This window comes from Oryctolagus cuniculus, chromosome 16 (assembly GCF_964237555.1).
Source record: "Oryctolagus cuniculus chromosome 16, mOryCun1.1, whole genome shotgun sequence".
Lineage (NCBI taxonomy): Eukaryota > Metazoa > Chordata > Mammalia > Lagomorpha > Leporidae > Oryctolagus > Oryctolagus cuniculus.
The window spans coordinates 53,956,025-53,979,990 of NC_091447.1; the positions used below are offsets into that span (position 1 = coordinate 53,956,025).

At 52.9% G+C, this 23,966-nt stretch overlaps 2 long non-coding RNA genes across 2 annotated transcripts; both read left to right on the forward strand.

Moving 5' to 3' along the window:
* Positions 1-1,798: 1,798 nt before the first annotated feature.
* Positions 1,799-10,865, forward strand: LOC127492649 (uncharacterized). Its single transcript, XR_007922311.2, has 3 exons — positions 1,799-1,992; positions 8,523-8,655; positions 8,896-10,865. It is a non-coding gene; the product is annotated as an uncharacterized lncRNA (long non-coding RNA).
* A 453-nt stretch (positions 10,866-11,318) lies between these two features.
* On the forward strand, positions 11,319-20,290 carry LOC127492648 (uncharacterized). The gene is made up of 3 exons (XR_007922310.2): positions 11,319-12,445; positions 18,411-18,638; positions 18,983-20,290. It is a non-coding gene; the product is annotated as an uncharacterized lncRNA (long non-coding RNA).
* Positions 20,291-23,966: the final 3,676 nt, after the last annotated feature.

Sequence of the window (23,966 nt, forward strand, 5' to 3'; positions counted from 1 at the left end):
CATTCACCGGCCACACAAAATTATCCACTTAAAAATTAACCTGCTGTAGATTGATTGAACTTCAAGTCCTGCATGTGGTTGCCTTGACAGGGCCAAACCAGATGGTTTTGCAGGCCTTACGGGGCCTGTGGGCCAGGTGTCTTCCCCGGGTACTGCCCGGCATCGCCCTGTACCACCCCAAGGGCCCAACGACTTCTTTCCTGGCCTGTGTCCGTGCTGGTGCTCAGCTGGGTGACTGTCCCCAACCGGACTGCAAGTTCACCCATTCCCTTCCCTGTCATCTCTGCTCTACTGTGGAGCCCATCCAAGTTTTAAATTTGTCTTCCCATTTTTAGTTTTATAGCTTCCCTTTGATCTTTTTATATATTTAGCATGCTTTCTAACATTTCCTTCAAGAGAATTGTAATTCTGATTGGAGCACTTGTATGGTGGTTGCTCTAGACTCCTCATTAGAACTGTCCAAGACCGAGTCGTGTCAGGGACCCCAAGGCGCCTGATGACCCCAAGCAGAGGGAGGGGGTGAGACAGCCCACGTCGCCGCCTCTCCCCACCCTGCAGACTCACAGCCTGCCGTCCACTGACCAGACCCTCTGGACAGCCAGTGGACACTGGGCCTGGGGTAACTCTGATTAAAGACGCAGCAGTAGAAATGGAGACGAAGAGTCTGAATGGAACAGCAGATGGCCACCAAGCTGCTTTTTTTTTTTTTTTTCATAAAATTCGTAGGGGACAGAGGAGACACTGAGCTTGGCCCTGGCTTTCCGACTCCGGCCCACTGTCCCGTAAGCACTTTGTGACTGCCGCCTCACTCACTACTGATGCACAAAAAGACCAGCGGGCTTGAGCCACGCGCACTCGTCGTCTCCTGGTTTTGGAGGGGTGGATCTGAGCAGGGCCACGCTGGGCCTGGCCTAGCATCAGTCGAGGTGCCGGCTCCCTTCTCACCACGGGTTTGGCGGGGAAAGGCTGCCGCCTGGGCTTCCTTGGGCTGCCTGCACAATTCCATTTCTTGCACCTGCGGAACTCATGGAGGTTGCCGCTTCAACAGCGGGAGAGGAAAATCTCTCTACCAGAAGGGCCCAGGCCTTATTTAGTGACTTAACCTGATGGTCAGGGCCACGCAGGATGATGTCCCACTTGGTTAATTACAGTTCAACCTATCTGGGACCTTACTCACATTCAGAAATGCTTTAATCCGTGTCATGTGACAACCTAAGTCGTGAGTGATTTCTACCGTAGTCGGGTTTTGCCCACGCCCCAGGGGAAGGAGGTGGTAGGATGGGGCCTGTGCCTGAAGATCATCTAAGAATTCTGCCCATCACGGTACTTTGAGTATGACCTCCGTGTTTTCCCACGTACATACGGAATCCTTCAGAATTCTTCCACTGAATTTTGCCCTCTCCCTCTCAGCTGGTACTATTGGTTTTTGTATTTTTTTTTCTCAAAGGCAACTCCTGTCCTACAGGCTGAGCCCACAGTCGGGAGCCCAGCACCTGACAAGCATCCTTCTAGTTTTATCCCAGTCCTTTCAGATGAAGTTGCTGGCGTCCAGGACCCAGCTCTTGAGTGAACCGCAGGGCTGTCCGCTCCTGGGAGGAGGCGCGCAGGTAAGCGATGTTTCTAGGGATCTGATGAGTGCGTAAGCCAAACGCGGGCAGGACTGGTCAGCAGGAGCGCCCGGGAAAGCGCCTCCCTGGCGTTCCGACACGGAGCTTTGCTTTCCTGGGGAAGAGTTGTCTGTGCGTCGTGAATCTGTGGTTGCAGGGTCTCTGGAGGAGGGGCTGCACCGTTGAACAGCTCTGCTGTCCGCCAGCCGCGGGTGATGCTTCCCGTCTTCACAGGACTCGGGTGGGAAACGGCTCGGCCTCGGAACGCTCCACACGCAGACCTAGAGGAAGGGCCTCGGCTGCCTGCTGGGGGAGACCACGCGCTACACTGCCGTTGCAGGAGGTCGGTTACTGGTCCTGGCTCTGCAGGTCCCAGCTGGATGAGGTGAGCGACGTCTGTACTCTCTTCTGTCTTCTTCGTCCTAAGTGAGCGGGTGAACCCCAGGTCTGAAGCGCTAACATTCAGTGTCTCTTAAAACGATCACAGAAACGCTGTGTAGGCCACTTGCTCAGAATCCCTGGTTTTTATTTTTTTTTTTTATTTTTTTTCTTGACAGGCAGAGTGGACACTGAGAGAGAGAGACAGAGAGAAAGGTCTTCCTTTGCCGTTGGTTCACCCTCCAATGGCCGCCGCGGCCGGCGCGCTGCGGCCGGCGCACCGCGCTGATCCGATGGCAGGAGCCAGGAGCCAGGTGCTTTTCCTGGTCTCCCATGGGGTGCAGGGCCCAAGCACCTGGGCCATCCTCCACTGCACTCCCTGGCCACAGCAGAGGGCTGGCCTGGAAGAGGGGCAACCGGGACAGAATCCGGCGCCCTGACCGGGACTAGAACCCGGTGTGCCGGCGCCGCTAGGCGGAGGATTAGCCTAGTGAGCCGTGGCGCCGGCCCGGTTTTTATGTTTTTTAAAAACAGGGATTTAAGTGCTTTGAATGCCTCCATGACTGGGATCATAATGTGAATGGGGCTTCCTGGTTTTTTCCCATGAAGTGAAGTCTCCTCCATGTGGCTTTGAACCTGTCCTCTTCCTGGCCTGCCTCACTCTAGGACTCTCAGGCAGGTGTGCTTGTCCTGGGATCCAAAGCAGGGATTTCCCTGCCTTTTCAGTAGTCTCTGTAGTAAAACAATGATCAAAGATGGCAACAGCACATTTTACTGAGTGTCCACCTGGAAGCGTCTGTCTGTGCACCGATGAGGGTATCCTGGGTTTGAAGGTTGGCAGAACCGCAAGCAAGCGGAGAGCACTCGAGGGACTGCTGGGGCCAGCCCCAACGCTGGCCTCTCCAGCCTGAACAAGAGTGAGAACTGTTCAATCCAGAACTAGTTATTCATAGAGAAAGCCAGAAATGCTCTTTGGAGACAACACAGTGCAGATGGGCAATTGCTTTCGGAGGGCTTTTGCTCCAGTGTTTGCAATAAAACGGGTTGTCCTTCCTTAATTCTGCTTTGAGAGAAATATTACCTAAATCACAAGCCACAAGAGGGGTCAAAAAATTGTACTTTTTCAGTTTCTTGTATTTGTGTGTCATGGTGGGCCAAACACCAGAAAAAATTTTCCAAGATTGCCTTCACATATACATAGACACACACCAAAGTCTTCCGAGGTCCACTTGTGTCATCACCGTGGTATTGTCTGTGCTCGGCTCCCGGTCACTTCTTTATGACCCAGCCCTAGAGGATTCAACACTGGAAATGCAAAATCAAGGCAGCAGTCATGCTGCAAAAAACAACAGCTCCGTGCCCAGTGTGGGTGGTCCTGGAAGGGATTGGCCTTAGCCCTGCGAGAGGACCCAAGGCCTTCTGCGGTCTGTACCTCTGCGGACCCTCTCACTGGCTGTAGGACGAGGCTAGGGGACACAAGCAATATAAATTGGCTCAGTAAATAGATTTACCATGTGTCTTGACAGTGAAGAAGCTAAAGGACTTCCCTTGATATCATAGCTATGAGATCACAGGGAGAAACGTTAGATCGAGGTATTCAAATTTTTATACAACATTTTTCACCATGCCCCTTGGCTATTGTTTTTACAGAGTGTGGATGTCATTTGGTTTTTAAAGTGATGTGTAATGCCACTATTTTAGAAGAATGAATCAATTTGGTTCTTACATGATTATGTTTGCCAAAAAGAATCTCCAGCATTTATTTTGTAATTCAAGTGTTCCTGGAGAGCAGGGAACTCTGTCACTGTTTTATCGAAGTTCCTTCAGTGCACCTGCCATGCTTCTCTCCTGAAAGAACACAGGACTGCCAGAGCACCTGTGAGTGGCATCCACAAGGGGCAGCAAGCCTTGGGAGAAAACAGTGAAGATGGAACCTGAGTGTGAGCGATGCAATTGATGCTTTATTAAAACATAGAAATGAGTGTGTACCTCCACATAACCAACAAAATGATTGTGGTCTGTCTTTTCCCTTTGCTAATTTATCAGATTTGCTAACAGATTCTGTAACTTAAAACATTTGGTGAATTTTTGAGTTGTACCCTAAATAATCAAAGTGTAAAACGTTGCATCACAGACACACTGCCCTAATCTGCTGAGTCCCCGAGCTCCCGTCTGCAGGTTCTGTCTGCTCTGGCCTTTATCCCCTGTTTTCACTGGCTTTTGCTTCCCATAATCCTCCACTGGGACTTGTTCTGGAGACCTGTGCTTGGCCGCTAGAACCCACGGCAGCCCCTGTGCAGACCTGCAGACCATACAAGTGGCTGGGGTTTGCATTCCTGTGAGCAACGTGCAGCCAGTGCATGGCTGGCCAAGGATCAGGAAACCCAGCTCTCCTGGCACTGGACAGACTGAACTGTCACTCAGCTCCTCAGTCTGTCTGCAGGACTGGCTCAGCCCCTCCCCAGGACTGGGCTGGAATCCCCCTTCCTTGGCTTCCTCCCTCCTCTGCTCCTCTTCCTCTCACACGTGCTTCCTGGGAGCAGCTCCCGAGCAACCCACTGGTCTAGAAATCCGTGTCTTACTGTTTGATCTGGAGAATTGGTCCAAACCACTTAAACAGGTCTTAACTTGCTAATAGAATTGTCTTAAATTTTTACTTATTTGAAAGGGGAAGGGGGGAGAGGGAAAGGGGGGAGGGAGGGAGAGAGAGAGAGACCCCATCATTGGTTCACTCTCTGAATGCGCTCAGGGGCCAGAACTGCACTATGGTCAGCTAGGATCTGGGAACACAGTCCAGGTCTCCCCCAGGTGTGGCAGAAAACCAATTCCTAGAGCCCTCGCCACTGCCTCCCAGGTTCCACCTTAGGATGCTGGAGTCAGGAGTGGAGCCAGGACCGGAACCCAGGGACTTTACCTCCGAATTCCAGGCATTGAATCTTTAGTCTGTGTTAAATTCCCGTTGTTGTTGTGACAAATCACCATCAACAGAGTGACCTAAAGCTGTACAGATCTACCGGCTTTGGTTCTGGGGGTCGGGATTCTCAGTGGCCCCTCAGGGCTGCTCCTTCTGCGGAGGGTAGGTCCCTGTGCTCTTCCTCTGTCCATTCCTTGGTGGGGGAGCCCCTCCCCCTGCCTCCAAGTGCAGCCCCACCTCTGCGTCCATCATCACATCTCTCTGTCTTCCTCTTTCCCTGCCAAGGCCCCGTGATCCCATCAGACCCCTGGCTAATCCAGGCTAATCCGCTCATCCCCAAATCCCTCATTAGACCGTGTCTGCAAGCCCCTTCTGTCACGTTCCCAGGGTCTGGGGTCAGCATGCTGAGTCCAGGGGAGGGAGGCTTATTCCCCTCACTACAGCATCTGTCCTCCTGGGAGAGATCAGTGGGTGAGGGGTGGGTGTGCATGCTTTGTCCAACACTGGTGTTAGATAATGGCATTTACGGAGCACATTACTGGATCAGTCTTTATCATCCAGCTCATGTCCTTAATGCTCCCCAATAGCCAGAGCTCAGCCAGGAGCCCCAGAGTCCGTGTGTGTCTCCTACATGGGTGGCAGAGGACTAAGTACTTGAGCCATCGTCTGCTGCCTCCCCGGTCCACCAGCAGGACACTCGCTCCACAGCAGAGCAGCCAGGACTCAAACCCACATGTTGATACTGGGTGCTGGCGTCCCAAGTGGTAGCTTAACCTGCTTAACCTACAACGCCCACCATGGTGTATGTCTTTTCCTTTAATATCTGAAACGTAATCTAGATGGTTAAACTTGCTTGAGTTTTGTTCTCTTGTTTAAATCATATGTAATGACGGTGCATTGTGTTATCTACACATGGAGTCAGTAGCTTCATGGTGCTCTTGACGATTTCTGTTTAACAGGATTTTCGCATGTTCCACACTGCCTGCAAAGCTGCAGAATTTTATAGCTAGACCGCCATGTAGCTAATCCCTTGTTATGAGACATTACTATCCAAGTTTGCTATATCAGGAAGGTTGTGATATTAAATACATAGGATATGCATGTATACATACTCATACAAACACACACACACTCACACACTCACACATCTGTAATTCTCTGTTCTTTCTTTGAAAGTTCCCCAAAGAAATTTGGCAAAAGTCTTGTGGGAGTAGCTGTTCCTTCCCCCTTCCACTTTCCATTTTAGGGGGTTCAGATCAGCCTCACCCCCAATCTAGTACAGCCCCAGAACTCAACAGATACCCTTTAGGGGCAATAGATGTTGAGCCCCTCAATTTTCCTCTGTTCCCCTCCCCAGCAAGGAATCCTCCTGTCAGGTACAACCCTCACCCTCTGTTCCCCTCACCAGCAAGGACTCCCAGGCGTCAGGTACAGCCCTCACCTTCTGTTCTACTCCCCAGCAAAGACTCCCTCCTATCAGGTACACCCTCACCCTCTGTTCCCCTCCCCAGCAAGGACTCCCACCTGTCAGGTGCAGCCCTCGCCCTCTGTTCCCCTCCCCAGCAAGGACTCCCACGTGTCAGGTACAGCCCTCACCCTCTGTTCCCCTCCCCAGCAAGGACTCCCTCCTGTCAGGTGCAGCCCTCACCCTCTGTTCCCCTCCCCAGCAAGGACTCCCACCTGTCAGGTACAGCCCTCACCCTCTCCCCCCCCCCCCCAGAAAGGACTCCCTCCTGTTAGGTACAACCCTCACCCTCTGTTCCCCTCCCCAGCAAGGACTCCCACGTGTCAGGTACAGCCCTCACCCTCTTCCCCCCCCCCAGCAAGGACTCCCTCCTGTTAGGTACAACCCTCACCCTCTGTTCCCCTCCCCAGCAAGGACTCCCACGTGTCAGGTACAGCCCTCACCCTCTGTTCCCCTCCCCAGCAAGGACTCCCTCCTGTCAGGTGCAGCCCTCACCCTCTGTTCCCCTCCCCAGCAAGGACTCCCACGTGTCAGGTACAGCCCTCACCCTCTCCCCCCCCCCCCAGAAAGGACTCCCTCCTGTTAGGTACAACCCTCACCCTCTGTTCCCCTCCCCAGCAAGGACTCCCACGTGTCAGGTACAGCCCTCACCCTCTTCCCCCCCCCCAGCAAGGACTCCCTCCTGTTAGGTACAACCCTCACCCTCTGTTCCCCTCCCCAGCAAGGACTCCCACGTGTCAGGTACAGCCCTCACCCTCTCCCCCCCCCCCAGCAAGGACTCCCTCCTGTTAGGTACAACCCTCACCCTCTGTTCCCCTCCCCAGCAAGGACTCCCACCCATCAGGTACAGCCCTCACCCTCTGTTCCCCTCCCCAGCAAGGACTCCCACCTGTCAGGTACAGCCCTTACCCTCTGTTCCCCTCCCCAGCAAGGACTCCCACGTGTCAGGTACAGCCCTCACCCTCTCCCCCCCTCCCCCAGCAAGGACTCCCTCCTGTTAGGTACAGCCCTCACCTGTCAGAATCAGCGCAGTCTCCAGCTCCTCTCAGACGCCTTCTGTCTGGATGCTGCTGCAGCTCTCCCTTGCTCCTCACTCTCCCAGAAGGCACTGGTGTCTATCGTCCTCCAGACTAAGGGCGCCGTGAATGCAGAAAGCCCCGTCTTGCTCTTGAATGGTGGCGGGGGAGGTCACTCTGGTACAGGTGACATCAGAGAGGCTGTGACTTCACCCTTCTGAGCACCGCATGCTGGGTGAGCCGGTCTGTGGGGAATTCCTGCGTCCATGCAAGCAGACTTGAATTGAGGAGGCAGCATCCGTGGTTCGGGATAACTGGGTTTTTTTCTCAGTTCAGCACTTGCACGTGAGGGTCCTGGCACCGCAGCAGGAGCCTGGGAAGCCTCCTGACAGAGTTTCTGAGCCAGTGAAGTGAGGGCAGGGTAAACACCAGGATCCTGTCCCAGAGCCTCGGACATGCCTGTCAACACAAGGGCTACTTTCAAATCCTGGCTGAATCTCTGTGTCAATAACACAGCACAGTGACTGTTGGCTGTTCTGCAGCTCGGAGGATGCGATCGCACGTGGCTGTCTGTTCACAGGGACGTGAGCGCTGGCGACTCTGGCAGGCTCTGTGAGGCGGGCTTGGGCTCGGAGTCGGGACGTCAGGCAGTCCTCTGCCGTCTGTGTGGGCCCCGGGAAGCCACTCAAGGAATCCAGGCATCAGATTCCTTTCTTTGCCTGGGTATTGGGAGTAGCAGGCGCCACCTTTGCCTCGCGGGGCCATCCTGAAGTTCAGGTGAACGCTTCTTTGAAAGGGGAGCTGGCTCCAAGGAAGCGGACATCAGTTCAGAGCAGCCACTTACTGGACAACCCCTGGCGGCCGTGGCTATTAGCTGACCTTCGTGGAGGGGTCCACCCAGCTCGTGTCCCTTCTTGACCTCGGTTATCGTGACAAGTGACGAACGCTGCGGTGGACAGCCACAGTAACTACCACGGTGATTCTGTAACTCGCCTCTGCTCTGTGGCTCATTGCAGCCCTCATCCCCTCCTTGGGCAGGTGCCCGGCTTCTTGGCCTCACAAGTCCAAGTAGACGGAAAAGCACAAAGTAGGGAAGTGACTCTGACCTTTTGTAGGGAGGTGACTCTGACCTTTTGTTTAAGAGTCAGTGCGGGAGGTGAGATCGACTGCAGAGGAAGGGAGCAGCGAGGCACTGATGCTGACTCCGTCCCGCGGGCCCACGTCGGACGTAACAGGAAGCAGCAGGCCGTCTGCAGACCAGGACGTCACGTAGACGTAGGATTGGGTTTGTACACCAAGCACAGTGTCCCTTCTTGGTTTCTACTTTTCGGTGTCTTGGGTTCTGGGTGCCCCCTTTTGAAGACACTATTTCTTTTTCCCTAATCTGTGTCTAAAAGAGGTCCCAGTGATCCTTTCCTCCTGAAAACCCAACACCAATGTGCTCACTTCTAACACTTTTTTTTAGAAGCAGAGCGAGAGCGAGAGAAAGTGCTCATCCTTGGTTTCACTCCCCAGATGCCCGAAACAGCCAGGGCCGTGCCGGGCTGAAGCCAGGGGCCAGGAACTCGCTCCGGGTCCGACGCGAGCGGTGGGAACCCAGCTGCTGGAGCCATCAGCACGTCCCGCATTAGCAGCATCCGGAGTCAGAGCTGGCAACCAAGTTCAGGTTCTCTGCCGTGGACGTGGACGTCTTAGCCACTAGGCTAAATATTCACTCCTCTTAGACATTTTTAATGCTTGTCAGGGTTGTATTTTACAAATAGCCAGCTGTTCACTTGCCACCATGTCTGTTAGATTCGAATTGGTGTTAAGTGGCTTAGAAGTCTTCTTATGGTCCGTTTTGAAGAGAAGACATTTTTGATTTTATTTTGTCTGCTTTTTAAAAGATTTATTTATTTATTTGAAAGTCAGAGTTATGAGAGAAGGAGAGACAGATCTTCCACCCACTGGTTCACTCTCAATTTGGCTGCAATGGGCAGGGCTGGACCAGGCCGAAGCCGGGAGCTTCCTCCAGGTCTCCCACATGGGTAGCAGGGCCCAAGCACTTGGGCCACCTTCCACTGCTTCTCTCAGGCCATTAGCAGGGAGCTGGATGGGAAGTGGAGCAGCCAGGACACGAGCCGATGCCCATATAGGATGCTGGCACTACAGGCGGTGACTTAACCTGCTATGCAGCTATGCTGGCCCTGAATTCACATGTTTTAACAAAGTAAAATAAGTAATGATAGCAGACTAATAACAAGTCATATATTTAGACGTGAAAATGCATTTAAGAAAACCCTGTGGGTTAAAGAGTCACGTTACACAGAATTGATAACGTCACACTGTACGGCGCCGCAAACACTACACTGGGACTTGAATGGTGCAGCTGGAAGAGAAAACGCCACCCTCAATGCTGCATACGATAGAAAATGAGAGTGCTTTTCTTTACAATAAATGTGACTTTATCCTATATGCTCTCACTAAATGCTCTCCATGAATGGGTATACCCGGATTTTGCATTTTTTGCACCAAAATAAACCCAACCATCCACTTGCCCTGCACTGTCTGAAACAGCATTGAACTGACTCATTTAATCCTGGAAGCAGCCCCCGTCACGTGGGCACGCTACTCTCCCCGGGTTTCCTGGTGAGACCTGGACTCTCCCAGCTTCCGCTCAGCGGCTCTGGCACAGGCAGACTCCGCGCGTGGCCGAGGCGTCCGCTGCTCTGCTCTGCGCAGGAGTTTAGTTCTGACCGCGAATGCGCTGGGTCCACAGCGACTGAGAGCAGCGTCACCTTCGCAGCAGTGGGTCCTCGCCTCCTCGGGGGACGCCCTCCCTCCAGCTGTTCATGCCCTTTCAAACCCCGCCCAGGACTTCCTCTGTGGCTTTCGCACGGAGGACTGGGAGTTACTCTTCCACACGGATGCCCCATCTTTGTGAATGCTGTTGTCACTAAGTTCACGGCATCTCCATAGTTAGAGAAATGCCTGCTTTTTATGTGCACACTTGCCACGAACTCTCAGCAGCTGTGATGACCTTTCTGCAGGTCATTTGCATCTCCTGACTTTACAATTCTACATCTGCAGATGCGCTTCCTCCTTCTCTATTTTCACGCCTCCCTTTTGTGGCTCCCTTTTTGTGCCTGTTAGACGGGACGATGGCGGCTTCCTTGTCCTGCTGCAGAGGGAAAGCTTTCAATGTGTCGCTGTCAAGCTCTAAGAAAGGCAAGACACGCTGGCTTTACAGCATCGCCTGTTCAGGGGGCACCAGTGGGAATGCTCTGCTTTGCCTCAGCCCGTCCTAGCTGTGGCTGCTTAAAAGCCATGATCACCAAGTGACCGTGAGATGGCAAACGCTACTGACTGCGGAACGGGCGTGCGAGCGAACAGACTTGCTCCAACCTCAGGGGAGTGTTCCTCTGCTGGATTCTCTGGCTTTGTGCCTTGCCCCGCCCCCACCACATCCCCGGCCAGGACAGGTTCTCCTTTCCCATCCTCCAGCCACTTCCTCGCCCGTCCCCACCACTGCATGCTTCCTTCTCTCTCTCTCTCTCTCTCTCTCTCTCTCTCTGTGCGTGTGTGTGTGTGTGTCTCTCTCTCTCTGTGCATGTGTGTGTGTCTCTCTCTGTCTCTCTCTCTCTTTGTCTCTCTCTCTCTCTGTGTTTCTTCCATTTCCTTTTCTATTTTATTTTGTTTTAAACTTCAGAAGGGATTCTTATTTCTAGTTAGCTAACAATTTTCATGATGAATATAAACTGAATTCTATCAAATGTTTTCTCCCTAAACAACTTGGTCTCTATGTGTTTTCTTTCTTTGATGGAATTTGGCTTCAGTTTGATGAACATTCCACTTGGAACAGGTACATTTTAAGTATGAACTGGATGAGGGTTTTTTTTTTTTTTAATTTATTTGAAAGGCAGAGTTACAGAGATGGAGAAACAGAGAGGTAGAGAGAGGTCTTCCATCTGCTGGTTCACTCCCCATGTGGCCACAGCAGCTGGGGCTGGACCGAGTTAAAGCCAGGAGCCTGGACCTTCGTCCAGGTCTCCCACATGGGTACAGGGGCCCAAGTACCTGGGCCATCTTCTGCTTTCCTAGGCACGTTACCCGGAAGTTGGACAGGAACTAGAGCAGCCAGTACACAAACCAGTGCGATGTTGGCCTCACAGGTGATGGCTTGATCCACTGAGCCGCAGCGCCAGTGCCACAGGATGAATTTCACTTTTGTTAGAGAACAGGTGTTCTTTTCCACTTTCCAGGACAGTTGAGATGAAAGAATATTTTTTCCTCGCGTATCTGTCATGATTTGCCTGTGATACCAGTTGGTCGTGGAGTTTCTTTGTGGGAAGGTTTCTGATAACTAAATTCTATTTCTTCAATGCATAGATGGTTTCCCGAGTCACCTTTTCTTCTAGAAATCAGGCTGGTGCTGATGTTTGTCCAGTAGAGCTAAAACTGCGAGATGCTGGTGCCTGGTTATGTTGATGTCTCCTCACAGCCGTCACAGCCTGCAGGACTGTCCCCAGGGCACTTCAGCGTGAAGAGTCTGAGTGATGAAGACGGGCAGCAGAGAGACGGGAGCAGCCGCTGATGGAAGCAGAGAAGAGTGCCAGCACGGGCAGCCTGGCGGTGAATCTGCAAGAAGGAGGAAGGCCGGGCACCTCACCTGCAGCCATGGGCACCTCACCTGCAGCCACGGGCACCTCACCTGCAGCCATGGGCACCTCACCTGCTGCCATGGCACTTCACCTGGCCGGGTACCTCACCTGCAGCCATGGGTGCCTCACCTGGCTGGGCACCACACCTGCTGCCATGGGCGCCTCACTTCAGCCACGGGCACCTCACCTGCAGCCACGGGCACCTCACCTGCAGCCATGGGCACCTCACCTACAGCCACGGGCACCTCACCTGGCCGGGCACCTCACCTGCAGCCACAGGCAAATCACCTGGCCAGGCACCAGGGGTTGACTCTGGAGCTGGTGACAGCCATCAAGCAGGTGAAATTCTGACATTGGTTAGCAACGGCATGGACAGAACTGGAAGAAATACTAGTGACAGAAACAAGCCACGCAGAGGGAGACAGGTACTGCATGATCTGTGGAATCCAAGCAAGTTGACCTCCCTGGGCTGAGGGTAGAGCAGCGGTTTCCAGAGTCTGGGTAGAGCAGGGCGCCCCTGGGGGAGATGGGTCAGCAGACGTAAGCCGCAGCTGAACAGGGGCATGGACCCTGCCTCCTGTGGCACAGCAGCGTGAATGTGGGTGACCGTGCATGGTGGGTTTCGAGAAACCTAGCCGGGAGCACGGCGCATGTTCTCAGCACAAAGAAGAGGTCAGTTCTTGAGGTGATGGAGACGCTAATCCCCTGATTTGGTTTGGTCTTTACCCTTGCACACGTGTATAGAAATATTATTATTTGTTTATCAAAAGTAAATGCTAGGGGTGGGCCTTTTTTTCTAAGATTTTATTTATTTATTTGAGAGGTAGAGTTACAGTGAAAGGGAGAGACAGAGAGAGAGGTCTTCCATCCCTGGGTTCACTCCCCAAATGGCCGCAACAGCCAGAGCTATGCTGATCTGAAGCCAGAAGCCAGGAGCTTCTTCTGGGTCTCCCACGTGGGTGCAGGGGCCCAAGGACTTGGGCCATCTTCTACTGCTTTCCCAGGCCACAGCAGAGAGCTGGATTGGAAGAGGAGCAGCCAGGACTAGAACCGGCACCCATATGGGATGCCAGTGTTGCAGGCAAGGATTAACCTACTGCGCCATGGCACCTGCCCGAGGGATGAGCCTTTGACCTAGCGGTTAGGCCGCCAGTGGAGACATCCGTCTCCCATACCCAAGTGCTTGGGTTGGAGTCCCGGTTCTCTCCATTTCAACCTCCCGATGACGGACACCGTGACCGGAGGCAGTGATGGCGCAAGTAATTGTGTCTCTGCCATTCGCCTGGCAGACCTGGGTTGAGCTCCCAGCTCCTGACTGTGGCCTGGCTTGGCCCTGGCTGTTTGCAGGCATTTGGGGAGTGAATCGGCGGATGAGACTTCTCTCTCTAAATAAATAAATAAAAATTTAAAAATAAATTTCAAAATTAAATGAAAGAACAGAAAACTCAACAACTTTCCACACACAGAGAAACAGCAGTGAGTCAGTAGTTGAAGTGTGAAGATGAGCAGTTTTAAATCCTGTACTCTAAGAACCACACACAGACAGAACTGTATTGATCCTGATGTGAACAATCAATCCAGGAGAATTGGGAATCATCAATATTAACAGGAATGCAGGGGGATTCTCCACAGGATGTCCTCGAATGGTGTGAAGAAGAGAAATAGTGTTTAGGTTTGGGCCTGGGTGAAGTTGCTGGTAGTCACTTGTGCGTCCCGCTCACTCGTAGCGAAGGGAAGGAAGGCTGTGGGGACAGAGCCTGTGACGGGGCAGCGGTGGGGATTTTCCTTTGATTGGTTCTGACTTGTCAGCGGGTGAAATCAAGGGCACCGCCTGGGAACGAGCGTGGGGCCTGGGTGGGTGGAGGATTTGCAGCGTGGCCTAAAGTCATGGAGGAGGTGTCGCAGGGCTGGGCGGATGGGAGGACCAGGGGACCAGGGAGAGGCTGTGTGCATGCCAGGCCCAGGTGGCTGGAAGCAGCTGTTAGATATCCGTGTTCTTGAAATCAAAATGAAAACCGCCCGACTGGGTGTTTTTCTAGGTGTGGAGTAGGTGGAGGTGAGATTTAGTCATGTAAGGATGAGCAACCCGGAGTTTGCTCGATTGCAATAATTACCAAGAAAGACCGCTCGTGCTTCCTGACTCTAACGCTTGTGTCTCTGATTTCCTATTTCCCACTGAGAGTGGCCTGCATTTCACTCTCGCTTCTTGTCCTAATGCACGGACCATCCTTCCATCTTTAACCATTGTGCATCACTTGGCTTTAGTTTTTTTCTTGCAAACAGCACAGGTGGCAATGCACTCTCTTAGATTCTCATGCTATTCTGGGTGTTCCCTCTGTTTTCATGGCTTGTTTTATACCGTCTTGCTCAAGACTTCATGACTGCCGTTGGTTTGAAAATTGTGATTGCAGTATTTATCCCGTGATAGCTTCAAAGCGTGCTTGATACTTTGTATCTTGAACAGTGTTACACACATCTGTATGTCACAAAGTGATGTGAGAATTTAGTGTGTTTCCTCTTCTTCCTATCTCCCCCTTCCCTAGAGGTATGCTGTTATTTGAACTTTTGTTGATAAGATCTCTACACCAGTTGTCTACTACTTTTTATGTTCTACGTGAATGAAATTATTTTAATTGACTTTACAGTTTATTGCTTATTACCTTAGAAGTAACAAGTAACATGCTTTGCCCATCCCTGATCTGTGTGGCGGTCACTCAGAGTGGAGTGACCACTCTGAAGCTGGCATGTGCACATAAATCACCTGGGAGCTTGTGGAGAAGCAGGTGCAGATCCACAGGGCCAGGCGGGCCCACAAGTGCACACTCCCAGGAGTGCCGGGGGGTGCAGGCGGGCAGGTGTGTTCACCGCTTTTCATAGCAAGGGCATGGGGTGGTTCCTTGAGACGGTTCCTCACAAGGGAGTGCACAGCTTCCAAGTCGTTGCGCACCTGAGAATAACCCGCCGAGTCCATGAAGAGCGGCACTCGCCCAGCCTCTGGTCGCTGTCCCCACACTCGCCCGGCCTCTGGTCACTCTCCCCACACTTACCTGGCCTCTGGTCGCTGTCCCCACACTTGCCTTGTCCCTGGTCGCTGTCCCCACACTCGCCCGGCCTCTGGTCACTCTCCCCACACTCGCCCGGCCTCTGGTCACTCTCCCCACACTCACCTGGCCTCTGGTCGATGTCTCCACACTCGCCCGGCCTCTGGTCACTCTCCCCACACTCGCCTGGCCTCTGGTCACTGTCCCCTCACTTACCGTCATTCTCATGCAATTTGGCTGCTGTTTTCCAGAAAAACTTCTTTTTCAAGAGTGTAAAAATGGTTCCCATGAGTAAGACCACTTAATAGGGTGTCTCAAAAGTCCATTCTTACTTTACCCAACAAATGTGGACGAAGAGGTATCACACGCCTCGGATTCTTCCAGCCATACGTCCTGCAGCGGTCGTCATAACTTCCAAGAGCCTTGTTTCCATGAAAGAGAAAATACCCTAGAGTCGAGTAGTTATTGCAGGGTGGACACGTTTACATGTACTTGGAAGTCATTTAGGAGGTCAAATTGCAAGAATTATGAGTATTGTCATCCTTCTAAAAATTTTGCCTGTTTATTTGAGAGGGAGGGTGAGAGAGGGAAGGAGAGAGAGGAAGTGAGAGGGAGAGTTCACTGCTCAGACGTCCACACTTGCGTGGTTTGAGAGGGGGTCTAAGGCTAGGAGTGGGGAACTTCACCCAGCTCTCCCTCGTGGGTGGCAGGGCCCAGTCACTGAGCCCGCACTGCTGCCTCCCGGGGCTGCTCAGCAGGAAGCTGGAGCCGGGAGCTGGAGCCTGAATCCAGGTTGTCTGCCGATGTGTGATGTGGGACTCTCAACTGCTAGGCTGAACATCGACTCCCCGTATCTGCTTTTAAATCCAATTTAGCTTGCTTGCTTATTGGAAATTACTGTAGATTTTATTAGCTTCTATGATCACTCCAGTTCATGCTGAAAATAATTGTTATGTTTAATGAAATGGTTTCAGTTCACTTGAAAAAAAAAACATGATTTTTATTGAACCAAACTCTAATATTTAAGTGGCAAATTATTTTTTCATATTGTTTTGTGTTTGGGAAGTAATATTGAACATATAATTGTGTTGCAGTCTCTGGCTGACTTTGAGTCGTGTGAACTTGCTGCATTCGAATTTTGAGGCAACTTTGGTGTTTGGGATACAAAGTAGCAATGTTCAGTCTTACTCCATTGCACTGTTTCAATATCTCGGTAGAAAGCAGTCACCACACTTTAATTATTCTTTCTTTCTTTCTTTAGCGCATCCATAGGGTTTGGATGAATCTTTCCCTGTGACCAGTGGCGTGTGCCCCGCCTGTGTGATTAATTCAGTCATCAACCGTGCAAGCATATGGCGATCACAGAAACATGATACTCTGTTGATTTATGAAGGAACAGGGATCTGGTGAAGGGACAGACATATTTGTTGTATGATAGGTTCTTAGAGAATTATTCATCCAATTTTAAAATATACAGATTTTCTGCAGCTTTTCAGCATTTTACACTTAAAATGCAGGAATTTAAAGTGTTTGTGGAATTTCCTATTTTCATGTTTTTCTGGAGGTCCAAAGACTCACTCCTGCTCGGCCACACTGGGAGATGCTGGTGGGCAGGCTTTGCCTGCACCTGTTCGATTTCCCCTTCTGTGGCACAACTTTATGACCAAAATAAACACTAGCTTACGAAGTGTGGCCCACGCTGTTGAGCTGAGTCTCAGGGACACACAGGCGAGGGTGTAGGAGGCACAGAGGGCTGGGCTGCCGCCAGGCCGCCTGCTGCTTGTGATTCCTGGCTTACGGCACAACCCCGTGATTCCACATTTCTCTCACGGACGTAAGGCACTTGGCTGGGGCTGGAACGGAGGCGGTGGTGGCTGAACCATTCTGCAGCTTAGGGAGAATGGGCTTTGGTGGGTTCAGAGGAGATGGGTGGGTAGAGGGGAAGAAAACCTCCCTAAACAGGTGACTGGCTCCAAGGTGTGCAGGTGGCCGTAATGAGTCGTCAAGCAACGTGAGGGGCCTTGCTTTGGGAGGCCGCATTTCTGAAGAGGCCTAGACAGGAGGAAGGGATCGTATGGCTACTTCGTACCACCTCCCGGGCATTCACAGTCTCCTCTTGGTGATCCTGTTGAGTCAGCCCGAGGATGAACCCTCCTGTCACCATCAGGAAGCCTGGGGGAGGTAGGAACCAGTATCGAAGTTTAGGGAAGCTCAGGGAGGCTAATGCACCCAGGTGGAGCCCTCGGGCGTGGCTGAGTGAGGCTTTGAGCGCAGGGCGCCAGGGTCAGAAGTCACGCACTCCTGCTCGTGTGTCCCACGTGGTCGGGGGCTGGGGAGCGGCCGTTCGCTTGCACATTTCTCTTTTACCTGCTCTCTATTTCTATTCCAATGCTCTGCCTCCCCGAGACTTCTCTGATTAAGGATCTTAAATCACAAGATCAGGATGTGTCAAAGCAGCCGCAGATTGATTTCTTGCTACCAGAGCAGGGAAACGCATTTTCTATTTCCCAGATAGATCTCGCCGTGGAGCTGTGCAGGTGATAAATTGCCGGCACATCCCGACCGCCGGTGATGACTCGGTGCTGCACAGACTGCAGGTGTGCTGTAGATGTTCTTCCAAAAATGCAAATGGAAGGCATATTTACTTTAACCTTCCTCTGCCTGCGTCACCCAATGTCATTGCAGCCCTCGGACGGGAAGCCACAGGAACCGCAGGCAGGGCGTGGGGTTTTATAAACTTCGCTCAGCGTGCACTCCACACAGAGAACTCACGGAAGGTGCCTGTTGGGAGCAGTAGCTGCACAAAGCCAGCAAGGACAAAATAAAGTGGGCACTTCCACCACAGGGCCGGCTGCCCACTAGACAGAGTGAAGCCCACATCTGTGGCTGGGAGACACTGTACAGGACGCACCAGTGGAGACCGGGGCCGTGGGGGCAGTGGGTGCTTCCCTGTGTTCGTGTTTCTGTGCAGGTTCTCAGTCCTCTTGGGGCACTCTGCTGGGCGTTTGCCCCGGGACAGCTCTCAGAAGGAAGGTTCCTCCCCCAGCCCCTCGCTTCTTCCTCTGCACTGCACAGGGGTGACACGCGTCGGGGGAGGCTGGGGTACAAGGCCCTTCCTGGAGGTGGCCTCCTCCCTGCTTACTCCAACCTGCCTGGTGCAAACAAGGTGGTTTAGAAAAGACTTCTCTGGTTTTACCGGGACTGCTGGATGAAAACCTCAGCATCCATGCCCCCAAGGAAGCCGGCTGCCCGGTGTCTGCTGTGGGCACTCTTAACCCCCAGTCCACCTCCAGCTTTGGGAGGGAGGAGGAAGCATCTGTTTGTCCTCATCCTAAGTGTCACTTTCTAGGTTGTCTTCATCAGCGACGCTGTGGCGGTTCTAACTCCTGTCTGACTACGGGCTGTGGTCCTGATTCCGAACACAAAGCACAGGAAGTGTCTCACGTGTGGTGACCCCACGTGCTGCCCAGGTTAGATGTGGAAGGGCAGCACACAGCAGAGGACAGGCCTTTCAGGAGGGCCCGTGGTCCGGAGTCCGGGTTGTGCCAGGCCACCTCGAGCTTGGAGATGATACTTAGTAAGTGAACCACTGGGGGCAGGAGCTTTGAAGTGTGTGTGTGTGCGTGTGTGTGTGTATGTATGTATGTGTGTGTATGTATGTATGTGTGTGTGCATGTGTATGTATGTGTGCATGTGTATGTATGTGTGAGCATGTGTATGTTTGTGTGTGTGTGTGTGTGTGAGAGAGAGAGAGAGAGAGACTCGGTCGTGAGAGGTAGCATCTCCTGGTATCTGCTCTCTGGGACACAGGTCCTTTGGTCATGGGGCTATCTAACTGGAAACAGATGGCCTCATGGTTCTGGGCTAGGGACGAAGATAACACCAACAGCCCCCACTGATACTCTTTTCAACCTACCCTAGGTCCACAGGGCCAGGCTGGAGACAATCTGGCAGGATCCTGGAGGAGAGAACCTTTACCAGTGCCTGTGCCAGCGACTCCTCGCCTCCCCCTGTGTCACCTCCCCAGGTGCAGGGGTTAGTGCGTGAGCCCTGGGAAAGACAAGCTCTGGGCTTGAATCCCAGTGTGCCCCTAACAAGCCGTGGATGTTGGCCTCAATGTACTCACCTGGAAGCCAAGGCACGAAAACCACTGAAGCAGGCAGGGCGGTGTCCAGGTCAGGAGTGAACCAGTGCAGCCAGTGCCGGGCTCGGGACTGAGAGCAGCCGTGGAGAGCCGCCAGGCTTCGAGCAGCAGAGTCCCGGGAAGCGGCCCCCGCAGGAGCTTCCGTCCGTCCGGGAGAGCTTGGGCACAGAAAGCACGTGCAGGACAAACGTGAGGAGGGAAGCAGCGCTCGCCGTGGGAGGCAGGATCGCAGGCACCACCACTTCGAGGGCGGGGCAAGCTTTCTGCCCTTAAACAGAAAACCTTAAGCTCTGTGACCCACGGGGACCCCTTGTGGCTGCCAACCAGTGTGTCCGTCCTCCACTCGCGTATCTGTTCAGGCACCCAGCCCTCCACCTGGCCCTCTGGCCCTCCTCCCACCCCTCCTGCTCCTCCCCTCCTACCCCTCCTCTTCCTCCCCTCCCACCCAACCTCCTCCTTCCCCCCCACCCCTCCATCCTCCCCTCCAGTTTCCATACCCTGTCATTCTCTGCAGTGGCCTCAGGCCAGGCTTCACCCTGAGGTTCTGGAGCCGCACACGTCTTGCAGGTGGCACACGGGACACTGGGGAGCTGAGTGGGGAAGCAAGGAGGGAGCAGTAGCCCTGACAGCTCAGCTGGAGTCGGCGCAGCTGCTGACCAAAGGAAGAAGAGACGTCGGGAAAGCTTGGAGGAGGAGAGCATCCCCGCGCGCCCTCGGGACTGTCCCCCCCGGGCGCTGGGCGGTGCAGTGGGGTTGCTGTGGCCTCTGCCTCACCTGCTGTAGGAGTTAATCTGTCAGGAGACAGACTTGCTCCGGAGGCTGAAGTAGACCTAACAAGGTTCTGGACGCGAAGTCTCTATCTACTGTGGGCACTACAGATGATTCAGGCCTCGGTAGGAGATTCAGTGCCACGTATTCCACTGCGTGTTTGCTGCGTGCTTGCTGTCTGGTTGTAGCTTCCTGACTGTGGTGAACCAGGTGTTTGCCCCTGGCGTCACCATCATGAGATGACAATTGCTGAAGCCTAAGGTATGAATTAATATTACAATATCATATCATATATCATATCATCGTATATCATGATATATTTCTAGTGGAGCTTTAATTTGTATAACATGATATGGTTATTGGCTATTTTTATCATCCACCATATCATTATCAGTTTCTTTTTGTGTTTTATGGTTTTCAAAAATAGTTTCTATAATGCAAGTATCCGTTGGTTCTCAACTTGGCTTTTTTTAAAATTTGAAAGGCAGAGTCACAGAGATGGACAGAGAGAGAGAGAGAGAAGAGAGAGAGAAAAAAGAAGAGGAGAGGAGAGAGAGAGAAGAAAGAAGAGGAGAGAGAGAGGAGAAGAGAGGAGAGGGGAGGGGAGGAGAGGAGAGGGGAGGGGAGGAGAGGAGAGAGACTCTCCACCCACTGGCTCACTCTCCAGATGTCCATAATGGCTGGGCCTGGGCAGGCAGAAGCCAGGAGCCTGGAGCTCTCTCAGTGCCTTTCACGTGGGTGCAGGGGCCAGAGCACTGGACCATCTTCTGCTGCTCTCCCAGGCACATGAGCAGGGAGCTGGGTCAGAAGTGGAGCAGCCAGGACTCAAACTGTAGTTCTGATATAAGATGCTGACATTGTTAAATGGTGACAACACACTGCACCACAATGCCAGTCCCTCAAAATGACTCTTTGAGTAGAAATCATGTCAGAGGAGAGAGTTTAGGTTTGGGGAGTTGTGTGAGGTGCTGTGGCTGTCGCATGGCAGAGCCCATGCCAGAACCTGCACATGTGAAAGGGTTCAGTATTATCCATGTACAGCGGGGCAGGGAAGCGAGGAGGACTGAAGAAGAGAGACACCCAGCGCGGCCACTGAAGGCCAAAGATGGACAAAGCTTTGCTGAAAGTGCCAGGAGCCGGCTCCAAGCACCCACCCGGTCTGCGTGTCCCAGGGCACTGGGCTATTGACGACTGAGCTTGTGTCCACTCTGGCTGCTGAGACGTCTGGCTGCACGTCAATTCTGGTTGTCTTGAGGCTGTTTCCAGAGGAGAGCAGCATTCGAGAGTGGGCGCAGCAGGAAAGCAGACTGCCGTGCCCGGTGTGTGTGAGCCCCACACATCCAGGATAGAGTGCGCGAGTGGAGAGACTTCTCCTGCCATCACAGCTGGGTTCCGAGTGGGACTCAAGGTTCCCTGGACTCAGAACGCATCTCCAGCGTTGCCCCAGTCTTGGATTTGTCAGCCCTGACAATTATTGTAAGTGATTCCTATGCTACATCCATCTCTGTCCTCCCCCTCGCCTGGCCACACCCCCCTCCCCCACAGATGTGTTTATGTCAAAACATTTGTGAAAAAACAGAGTGAAAAGATTCGTTTATGTAGGTGAAAGGCATTTTTAAAACTCATGCGGTTTTTTCATTTCATTTGTGTGTATTTCCTACAAACTTCTTGAAACCTGTATTTATGTATAAACCATTTCCCGTTTCCCTGGAGAGCTCAGACTAATAGACGTGTGCCTTGGTCAGCTGTTGGTCACCACAACTATTTGATAAAGGGAAAAGTCAATTCAGCGCACCGTTCTGGAGATTTCAGTCCAAGACTGGGGAGCCCCGCGAGTCTGAGCAGACACAGAGGAGGGGTCCCTCGGAGAGGCAGGAGCAGCGCGGGAGGCCGCCCAGGTCAGGCGTCCACACCCAACCCTCTCGTGGGTACCCCGTTCTCAGGGCGTGCCCGAGGACTCCCGCTGTGTCCGCCTCCTGGTCATCACACCTGGGTTAAGTTGTCGTCATCTTAGCACAGGTGATGTGTAGCTTTGGGGACAAAGCTTCTAACACGTGGGCCTTTGAGTGACACTCAATCTCCAAATATCCAAGCTCATGCCCAGAGAGGGCCGGAGCGAGAGTGTGGCTGATCGGGTTGGAGCAGCTCCGAGCTTGGGACGGGAGTTCTTGGTGGCTGCCTCCTCTCCCGGCTCCAGCCTGGTCCCTATGGAACAGAGCCTTTGCTTTCGGCAGTGAGCAGAGCTGGGCACAGTGGGTTCCTAACAATACAGCACTGCCTGTCTTCTCCCTCGCAAGTCCTGAGAGGTTTCTGATGGTAAAGGACCATCTCAAATTTAATAATTTCAGATTTGCTTTCAAAGACTCTTTTCAGATGCATTGCTTGAGAAGGGGCTGGGTTTTAAAATACGCCTTCTGTTTCATCCGCTTTCTACTGATCCTTTATTTTGCTCACTTTTTATTCATGATGTGTTGGCAAAGGCCTGAATTTCGGTAATTTGGATTTTCAGACTAGTGCCGGATATCGCTTTTAACAAATTCGACACTGTACTAATGCGTGCAAGCAGGCCTGTTGGAATGACTTGTGGGAAGAACGCCCATTTATTTGTGCTTCTTTCTAGACTCCAGTATCAGACTTTGAATTGTTTCAGACCACAAAATCAGAGTATATTTCTTATCACACATTCCTTCTTCTTTCTGTTTGCATGCACGGGACTCGCATAGAGACACACACACACACACATTTTATAGGAATTATAACAAAATGAACTCAGGAAGCAGCAGGAAATTCTCTGGCTGCTGAAGCCTCCTGCCGCTGCCCCTCCGTCCCCTGGAGAGAGTCACCGTCACGCACATTCTCTGAGTGACCCTCGTTCTCCCTGCTGTCCTGCCCCTCCCAGCAATGGATGCCTCGCTAAGCAATTTACCGCTTGCATTCGGCGGCTTTTGGCCATGTCTGAACGGTCATGTCGTGTGCATTATCCTGCAAGTTAATTTTTAAATTCAGCGTGTTTTGGAGGTCCTTTTCCACCTGTATCACACACACGACTTTCCCTGGGAATGAACAGCCTAACTGATTATAGTGGTGTCACCACTTCCAACGAAGCGGATGGTGAGGTGAGCTGAGGGGATTGCCTCCGGGTGTGAGCTGTGCGAGGGGGCGGCAGTGCAGCCCCCGGGCTCCTGGCACGTTCACTCCTGCGATCGCAGCCCTCCTCGTGACGGCGTCTGCCCGCGCGTGTCCTGTCTCACATCTGTGCCCATGTTTGAGGGCTGTGGCTCATACATCAGTTGTTTTTCCAGCCTTGCAGCATTCTTGTTGGTTTCAAGCCTCTGCTGTTCTTGTTGGTGGGCTGCTAGCACCAGATCTCAAACCTGGACGTTCCCCCCCGGCTGCCCAGCGCCCTGAGCTGTCAGCGGAGGGCTCGGGGGGGGGGGGGGGACCGATGTACTGCAGAGCACTGTGGCGTTCGCTCCTCCTGTCCTGGAGTAAGAAGGGAGCGTGGCCTCCGGGACGTAGCAAGCACCTGCCCCACAAGTCTCTCTGGCTGTGGTGTGGGTGGGAGAGAGAAGACCTCACTTATCTTTGCAAAGTGGACAGGAGGGGTTGAGGGGCTCCGCTTGCCTGCAGCTGCTGGGTGAGCGGGGGCGGCGGTGCCTCCTGCATGGCAGTTGCCTGGGACGCGGTGGGCGCTGTCAGGCGGCCCCATCCTCCTGACCCTTCTTCCAGGCCCTCCGGCAGGAAGGGAGTTTTCCTGGGGACTCTGTGTGTGTGCAGGCAGTTCTGGGTTGTCGACTGCTCTATCACAGATGCATCACTCAGTGTGTGCATCATGAATGTATCCACGTTCGGCGAGCTGTCCTGTTAGGCTGTTCCATCATGTGTAAGTGTCAGAGAACTCAACTCGCCCTGACCAGGATGGTGTCGCCTACCACACGGCTGCGGGGCGGTGCCGTGGCCGCTCCTGGACTGCAGGGTGCACAGCCCACTGCT